This window comes from Arachis ipaensis, chromosome B8 (genome assembly GCF_059453495.1).
Source record: "Arachis ipaensis isolate K30076 ecotype BB chromosome B8, ASM5945349v1, whole genome shotgun sequence".
Taxonomy (NCBI): domain Eukaryota; kingdom Viridiplantae; phylum Streptophyta; class Magnoliopsida; order Fabales; family Fabaceae; genus Arachis; species Arachis ipaensis.
Genome location: NC_142443.1, coordinates 35912124 through 35921745, shown reverse-complemented (window position 1 = coordinate 35921745; position 9622 = coordinate 35912124). Strand labels below are relative to the sequence as shown.

At 36.0% G+C, this 9622-nt stretch overlaps 1 non-coding gene across 1 annotated transcript; it reads left to right on the top strand.

Moving 5' to 3' along the window:
* The first annotated feature begins 1263 nt into the window (after positions 1–1263).
* LOC148547688 (small nucleolar RNA R71) lies at positions 1264–1371 on the top strand. The gene has a single exon (XR_015898295.1). It is a non-coding gene; the product is annotated as a small nucleolar RNA R71 (small nucleolar RNA).
* Positions 1372–9622: the final 8251 nt, after the last annotated feature.

The following is a 9622-nucleotide window of genomic DNA, read 5'->3' as shown; positions in this document are numbered from 1 at the left end:
CATCTCTAATGAGATTTTAGCAGCTTGCACCCCATAGATTCCCAGTTTCTCTATTACAGAGAGGGGCATGAGGTTTATTCCTGAACCAAGGTCACACAGAGCCTTAAAGATCATGGTGCCTATGGTACAAGGTATTATGAACTTTCCAGGATCCTGTTTCTTCTGAGGCAATGTCAGTTGATCCAGATCACTTAGTTCATTGGTGAACAAGGGAGGTTCATCTTCCCAAGTCTCAATACCAAATAATTTGGCATTCAGCTTCATGATTGCACCAAGAAACTTGGCAGTTTGCTCTTCAGTAACATCCTCATTCTCTTCAGAAGAGGAATACTCATCAGAGCTTATGAAGGGCATAAGGAGGTTTAATGGAATCCCTATGGTCTCTAGATGAGCCTCAGAGTCCTTTGGTTCCTCAGATGGAAGCTCCTTATTGACCACTGAACGTCCCAGGAGGTCTTCCTTTTTGGGATTCACGTCCTCTTCTTCCCTTACAGGTTCAGCCATGGTGCTTATGTCAATGGCCTTGCACTCTCCTTTTGGATTCTCTTCTGTATTGCTTGGGAGAGTACTAGGAGGGATTTCAGTGATCCTTTTACTCAGCTGGCCCACTTGTGCTTTCAGATTTCTAATGGAAGACCTTGTTTCATTCATGAAACTTACAGTGGCCTTAGATAGATCAGAGACTAAGTTTGCTAAATTAGAAGTATTTTGTTCAGAGTTCTCTGTCTATTGCTGAGTGGATGATGGAAAAGGTTTATTATTGTTAAACCTGTTTCTTCCACCATTATTAAAGCCTTGTTGAGGCTTTTGATCCTTCCATGAGAAATTTGGATGATTTCTCCATGATAAGTTATAGGTGTTTCCGTAAGGTTCACCTAAGAAATTCACCTCTGCTATTGCAGGGTTCTCAGGATCATAAGCTTCTTCTTCATAGGAAGCCTCTTGAGTACTGTTGGATGCAGCTTGCATTCGATTCAGACTCTGAGAGATCATATTGACTTGCTGAGTCAATATTTTATTCTGAGCCAATATGGCATTCAGAGTATTAATCTCAAGAACTCCCTTCTTCATAGGCGTCCCATTACTCACAGGATTCCTCTCAGAAGTGTACATGAACTGGTTATTAGCAACCATGTCAATGAGTTCTTGAGCTTCTGCAGGCATTTTCTTTAGGTGAATGGATCCACCTGCAGAAGTGTCTAGTGACATCTTTGATAGCTCAGATAAACCATCATAGAATATATCCAGGATGGTCCATTCTGAAAGCATGTCAGAAGGACACTTTTTGGTCAGCTGTTTATATCTTTCCCAAGCTTCATAGAGGGATTCACCATCTTTTTGTTTGAAGGTTTGAACATCCACTCTAAGCTTGCTCAGCTTTTGAGGAGGAAAGAACTTGGCTAAGAAAGCCGTGACCAGCTTATCCCAAGAGTTCAGGCTATCTTTAGGTTGAGAGTCCAACCATATTCTAGCTCTGTCTCTTACAGCAAATGGGAAAAGCATGAGCCTGTAGACTTCAGGATCTACTCCATTAGTCTTAACAGTATCACAGATCTGCAAGAATTCAGTTAAGAACTGAAAAGGATCTTCAGATGGAAGTCCATGAAACTTGCAGTTCCGCTGCATCAGAGAAACTAATTGAGGTTTCAGCTCAAAACTGTTTGCTCCAATGGTAGGAATGGAGATGCTTCTTCCATGTAAATTGGAATTTGGTGCAGTAAAGTCACCAAGCATCCTCCTTGCATTATTATTATTTTCAGCTGCCATCTCCTCTTCTTGTTCGAAAATTCCTGACAAGTGCTTGCTGGATAGTTGTAATTTAGCTTCTCTTAATTTTCTCTTCAGAGTCCTTTCAGGTTCTGGGTCAGCTTTAACAAGAATGCCTTTTTCTCTGTCCCTTCTCATAAGAAAGAGAAGAGAAAAAGAAAAGAAGAGGAATCCTCTATGTCACAGTAAAGAGGTTCCTTATTGTAGTAGAAGAAGAAGAAAAGGAATAGGGGTGAAGAAGAATGAAGAATCCAAACACAAGGGTAAGGATAGCAGAGATGTGAGATGAGGAGATGTTAGTAGATAAATAAATAGAAGGAAATGAGGAAGAAGGTGAATTTTCGAAAATTATATTTTTGAAAAAGAGTTAGTAATTTTCGAAAATAGTTTTTTGAAAAATGTTAGTAATTTTCAAAAATTTTTAAAATCAAAGATTAAAATAATTAGTTAATTAAAAAGAATTTTTAAAAAAGAGGGAGATATTTTCGAAAATTAGAGAGAGAGAGTTAGTTAGGTAGTTTTGAAAAAGATAAGAAACAACCAAAAAGTTAGTTAGTTAGTTGAAACAAATTTTGAAAAGATAAGAAGTTAGGAAGTTAGAAAAGATATTTTGAAATCATATTTTTGAAAAGGATAGGATAAGAAGATATTTTTGAAAAGACATGATTGAAATTAGTTTTTGAAAAGGATTTGATTTTTAAAATCTCAATTAATGACTTGATTCACAAGAAATCACAAGATATGATTCTAGAACTTAAAGTTTGAATCTTTCTTAACAAGCAAGTAACAAACTTGAAATTTTTGAATCAAAACATTAATTGTTATTGTTATTTTCGAAAATATGATGTAAAAATAAGAAAAAGATTTTTGAAAAATATTTTTGGAATTTTCGAAAATAACTAAGAAATTTGAAAAAGATTTGATTTTTGAAAAAGATTTTGAAAAAGGTGAGATTTTCAAATTGAAAATTTGATTTGACTCATAAAAACAACTAGATTTTTAAAAAATTTTGAAAAAGTCAAATCTAATTTTCGAATTTGATGAGAGAGAAAGGGAAAGATATTTTTTTTATTTTTGAATTTTTAATGAAGAGAGAGAAAAACAAGAAAAATGATGCAATGCATGAGAATTTTAGATCAAAATATGTGATGCATGCAAGAATGCTATGAATGTCAAGATGAACACCAAGAACACTATGAAGATCATGATGAACACCAAGAACATATTTTTGAAAAAAATTTTAATGCAAGGAAAACATGCAAGACACCAAACTTAGAATTCTTTAATGCTTCGGCACTAAGAATTCAAGAATGCATATGACAAACACCATACAACACAAAACAAAAAATTATCAAGATCAAACAAGAAGACTTACCAAGAACAACTTGAAGATCATGAAGAACACTATGAATGCATGAATTTTCGAAAAATGCAAGATGAATATGCAATTGACACCAAACTTATAACATGACTCAAGACTCAAACAAGAAACACAAAATATTTTTGATTTTTATGATTTTATGATTTTTTTTTGTATTTTTATTTTAAAATTTTCGAAAATCATTTTGAAAAAGAAAAAATAAGGATTCAAAATTTTTCATATGAATTCCAGGAATCTTGTACTCTTTAGTCTAAAGCTCCAATCTGAGGGTTAGACATGGCTTAATAGCCAGTCAAGCTTTAGAATGGATTTACATCCATTGAGGTGATTAGTTGAAGACCAATCCCAAAGGAGTTTGGGTATGGCTTTTCAGCCAGATAGGATTCAACATGTTACCATGAAACTCTAGAATTCATTCTTGAAAGTTTTGAAGCCATAGAATAATTTATTTTTGAAAACATTATTTTTATTATTTTTTTTTCGAAAACAAAAGAAATTTTTGAAAGATTTTTGAAAAATTTTTGAAAACTTTTTGAAAAGAAAACGAAAAGAAAGTTACCCAATCTGAGCAACAAGATGAACCGTCAGTTGTCCAAACTCAAACAATCCCCAGCAACGGCGCCAAAAACTTGGTGCGCAGAAATTGTGATTACACTTTGATTATGTAAAATTCGTTGCTCTTTCTTTCCCTGGTAATGGCGCCAAAAACATGATGCCAATACCATGGTTCACAACTTCGCACAACTAACCAGCAAGTGCACTGGGTCGTCCAAGTAATACCTTACGTGAGTAAGGGTCGAATCCCACGGAGATTGTTGGTATGAAGCAAGCTATGGTCACCTTGAAAATCTCAGTCAGGTAGGGTTAAATGTGATTGGATTAGATAATTAAAAGATAAATAATAAAGGATAGAAATACTTATGTAATTCATTGGTGAGAATTTCAGATAAGCGAATAGAGATGCTTTTCGTTCCTCTGAACCTCTGCTTTCCTGCTGTCTTCATCCAATCAGTCTTATTCCTTTCCATGGCTGGCTTTATGTGATACATCACCATTGTCAATGGCTACTTTCGGTCTTCTCTCGGGAAAATGATCCAAATGCCCTGTCACGGCACGGCTAATCGTCTGGAGGCATCACCCTTGTCAATGGCTTCATCTTATCCTCTCAGTGAAAATGGTCAACGCACCTTGTCACGGCACGGCTATTCATCTGTCGGTTCTCGATCATGCTGGAATAGGATTTACTATCCTTTTGCGTCTGTCACTACGCCCAGCAATCGCGAGTTTGGAGCTCGTCACAGTCATTCATTCATTGAATCCTACTCGGAATACCACAGACAAGGTTTAGACCTTCCGGATTCTCTTGAATGCCGCCATCATTCTAGCTTACACCACGAAGATTCCGATTAAGAGATCTAAGAGATACTCATTCAGTCGAAGGTAGAACGGAAGTGGTTGTCAGGCACGCGTTCATAGGGAATGATGATGATTGTCACGTTCATCACATTCAGGTTGAAGAGCAAATGAATATCTTAGAAGCGAAATAAGATGAATTGAATAGAAAACAGTAATACTTTGCATTAATCTTTGAGGAACAGCAGAGCTCCACACCTTAATCTATGGAGTGTAGAAACTCTACCGTTAAAAATACATAAGTGATAATGGAGTTCATTGGTCTCGGCCCCAGAGGGGGAACCGGAGTAACCAAGACTACTATGATCCGAAGATAAAACTCAGGATCCCAGATACAATAGTGAAATGTCCTATTTATAATAAACTAGCTACTAGGGTTTACAGAAATAAGTAATTGATGCATAAATCCACTTCCAGGGCCCACTTGGTGTGTGCTTGGGCTGAGCTTTGAGTGTTGCACGTGTAGAGGTCCTCCTTGGAGTTGAACGCCAGCTTTTGTGCCAGTTTGGGCGTTCAACTCTGGTTTTGGCTCCTTTTCTGGCGCTGGACGCCAGATTTGGGCAGAAAGCTGGCGTTGAACGCCAGTTTGCATCGTCTATTCTTGGCCAAAGTATGGACTATTATACATTTCTGGAAAGCACTGGATGTATACTTTTTTACGCAATTGAAAGCGTGCCATTTCGAGTTCTGTAGCTCCAGAAAATCCATTTTGAGTGCAGGGAGGTCAGAATCCAACAGCATCAGCAGTCCTTCTTCAACCTCTGAATCTGATTTTTGCTCAAGTCCCTCAATTTCAGTCAGAAAATACCTGAAATCATAGAAAAATACACAAACTCATAGTAAAGTCCAGAAATGTGAATTTAACATAAAAACTAATGAAAACATCCCTAAAAGTAACTAGATCCTACTAAAAATATACTAAAAACAATGTCAAAAAGCGTATAAATTATCCGCTCATCACTCTCCAATCCTTCTTATGACTTAAGATCTCTTTCATGAACTTAGCATAAGAGGGTATTTGTTCAAGTGCCTCTACAAATGGGATCTTTATCTCAAGAGTCCTGAGATAATATGCAAAGTGGGCAAATTGTTTATCCTACTCTGCTTGGCGGAGTTTCTGAGGATAAGGCATCTTGGCTTTATATTCTTCAACCTTAGTTGCTGCAGGTTTAGTCCCTACAGAGGTGATTGGAGAAGCCTTCTTAGAGGGGTTACTATCAGCACTTGCAGGTGTCTGATCCCTCATTGGCATTTGAACGCCAGGATTGGGCATCCACTGGGCGTTTAACGCTAGTATTTCACCCTTTTCTGGCGTTTGAATGCCAGAATTATTCCTCTCTGGGCTCTTGTTGTCCTCGAGGGATTTTGGGCAGTGGTTTGGTCATCGTCTGTCAGTTGTTCCTTTCTTGGCTTTCTGCTACTTTGAGCTGATTTATTCAATGTCTTCCTGCTCCTTAATTGGACAGCTTGACATTCTTTTGTTATCTGTTTAGATAGCTGCTGTCTTGTCTGATTCAATTGTGCTTCCATATTCTTGTTAGCATTTTTAGTGTCCTGGAGTATCTCTTTAAATTCTGCTAATTGTTTTGTCACAAGGAGTAATTACTGATTAAGTTCAACAATTTGTTCTTGAGCCTCTTCAATTGTCTTCCTCATGTGTATAGATCCACCAGCTGAGTGGTCTAGAGACATCTGAGCTTTTTCTGTAAGCCCATAGTAGAAGATGTCTAACTGTACCCACTCTGAAAATATTTCAGAAGGGCATTTCCTTAGCATCCTTCTATACCTCTCCCAGGCATTATAAAGAGATTCATTATCCTCTTGTCTAAAGCCTTGGATGTCCAGCCTTAGCTGTGTCATCCTTTTTAGAGGGTAAAATTGATTCAGGAATTTGTCTGATAACTGTCTCCATGTTTTTATGCTTGCTGTGGGTTGGTTATTTAACCACCTCTTAGCTTGATCTTTTACAGCAAATGGAAACAGTAATAATCTGTAGACATCCTGATCCAATTCTTTATTACGTACTGTGTCAGCAATTTGTAAGAACTGTGCCAGAAACTCAGTAGGTTCTTCCTGTGAAAGACCGGAATACTGGTAATTTTGCTGCACTATGATAATGAGCTGAGGATTTAGCTCAAAACTTCTTGCTTTAATGGGAGGTATACAGATGCTACTCCCATATGCAGCTGTAATGGGGTTAGCATATGACCCCAGAGTCCTTCTGGACTGTTCACTTCCACTTATGTCCATGATGGAGAAAAGGGAATTGATATGAATTGTAATGAAATTATATTTAAAATTTTTTTTATTTAATTAAAAGTAACCGAATAAAATAAAACAAAATAAATGAAGAATAAAATAAAAGTTTTCGAAAATTAAGAAAAAAAGTAAAAAAAAAAAAGATAAATAAATAATCCGAATGCTAAAATGGCTAATTAATTAAAAGATTTGAAAAATTCTGGATATGATTTTTGAAAATTAGAAGAAAATGGAATAAAAGCAAATTGCAAACTAAATTAATTAATTAATTAAAAAGATTTTGGAATTAGCAATCAAAAGGATATGATTGAAAATTATTTTGAAAAAGATATGATTGAGAAGATATGATTGCAATTTATTAAAAAAAGATATAATTGAAAATTATTTTGAAAAAGATATGATTGAGAAGATATGATTGCAATTTAAAAAAAAGATATGATTGAAGAAATTAAAAAGATTTGATTTTTGAAAAAGATTTGAAAAGATCAATTTTTGAAATTAGAATTTTGACTTGACTAAAAAAAGATATGATTTTGAAAATCTTTGACTAATTTAATGCAAAATTTCGAAATTTATGAGTAAAATAAGGAAAAGATATTTTTTTTTATTTTTGAATTTTAATGAGGAAAGAGAAAAACAACAAAATGACACTAAACTTAGAAATTTTAGATCAAAACAAAGAGAACAAACAAGAAAACTTTGAATGTCAAGATGAACACCAAGAACACTTTGAAGATCAAGATGAACACCAAGAACAAATTTTTGAAAAATTTTTAAGTAAATAAAAGCAAAAAAACGCACAAAACTTAAAATTTTTAGAAAATCAAACACAAATTTTTGAAAAATTAAAGGAAAACACAAAGAAGACACCAAACTTAGAATTTTTAAAGATCAAGAAACAACTAAGAGTATGCAAATTCGAAAAATTAAAAGAAAGTAAAAGCATGCAATTGACACCAAACTTAAAATATGAAACTAAACTCAAATAAAAGACTCTAAACCAACAGAAATAAAATATTCCTAATCTAAGCAACAAGATAAACCGTTAGTTGTCCAAACTCGAACAATCCTCAGCAACGGCGCCAAAAACTTGGTGCACGAAATCACAATCACACTTTTGCAATTCCACACAACTAACCAGCAAATGCACTGGGTAGTCCAAGTAATACCTTACGTGAGTAAGGGTCGATCCCACGGAGATTGTCGGCTTGAAGAAAGCTATGGTTATCTTGTAACTCTTAGTCAGGATATCAATAATTCTCAGATTTAATTGTAAAAAGTAAAAGAACATGAAATAAATACTTGTTATGCAGCAATGAAGAACATGTTGAGGTTTTGGAGATGCTTTGTCTTCTGAATCTCTGATTTCCTACTGTCTTCTTCTTCATGCACGCAAGGCTCCTTCCATGGCAAGCTTTATGTTGGGCATCACCATTGTCAATGGCTACTTCCTGTCCTCTCAGTGAAAATGTTCCAAATGCGCTATCACCGCACGGCTAATCATCTGTCGGTTCTCGATCATGTTGGAATAGGATCCATTGATCCTTTTGCGTCTGTCACACGCCCAACACTCGCGAGTTTGAAGCTCGTCACAGTCATCCCTTCCCAGATCCTACTCGGAATACCACAGACAAGGTTTAGACTTTCCGGATCTCAGGAATGGCCGCCAATAATTCTAGCCTATACCACGAAGGTTCTAATCTTAGATTAGAAACCCAAGAGATAGACATTCAAGCTTGATTGCATGTAGAACGGAGGTGGTTGTCAGGCACGCGTTCATAGGTGAGAATGATGATGATTGTCACGGATCATCACATTCATCAGGTTGAAGTGCGAATGAATATCTTAGAATAGAAGCAAGCGTGATGGAATGGAAAACAGTAGTAATTGCATTAATTCATGAAGAACAAAAGAGCTCCTCACGCCCAACAATGGGGTTTAGAGACTCATGCGGTAGAATATACAATATGAAACGTGTAGAATATCATGAGGTACAAGATGAATCACTAAAAGTAGTTTTTATAGTAAACTAGTGACCTAGGGTTATAGAAAATGAGTAAGCTAGGGTGTTTAGTGTAAAAATCCACTTCCGGGGCCCACTTGGTGTGTGCTTGGGCTGAGTATTGAAGCTTTCATGTGTAGAGACTTTTCTTGGAATTAAACGCCAGCTTTTGTGCCAGTTTGGGCGTTTAACTCCAGCTTTCATGCCAGTTCTGGCGTTAAACGCCAGAATTCTTAAGCTGACTTGGAACGCCGGTTTGGGCCATCAAATATTGGGAAAAGTATGGATTATTATATATTGCTGGAAAGCCCAGGATGTCTACTTTCCAACGCAATTGAGAGTGCACCAATTGAGCTTCCGTAGCTCCAGAAAATCCACTTCGAGTGAAGAGAGGTCAGAATCCAACAGCATCTGCAGTCCTTTTTCAGCCTCTGAATCAGATTTTTGCTTAGGTCCCTCAATTTCAGCCAGAAAATACCTGAAATCATAGAAAAACACACAAACTCATAGTAAAGTCCAGAAAAGTGAATTTTAAATAAAAACTAATAAAAATATAATAAAAACTAACTAAAATATACTAAAAACATACTAAAAATAGTGCCAAAAAGCATATAAATTATCCGCTCATCACAACACCAAACTTAAATTGTTGCTTGTCTCCAAGCAACTGAAAATCAAATAGGATAAAAAGAAGAGAATATACAATGACTTCCAAAAACATCTATGAAGATCAGTATTAATTAAATGAGCAGGGCTTGGTCCTTGGAGCAGGAGGTGCTACTTGGTCCTTGGTCACTGGT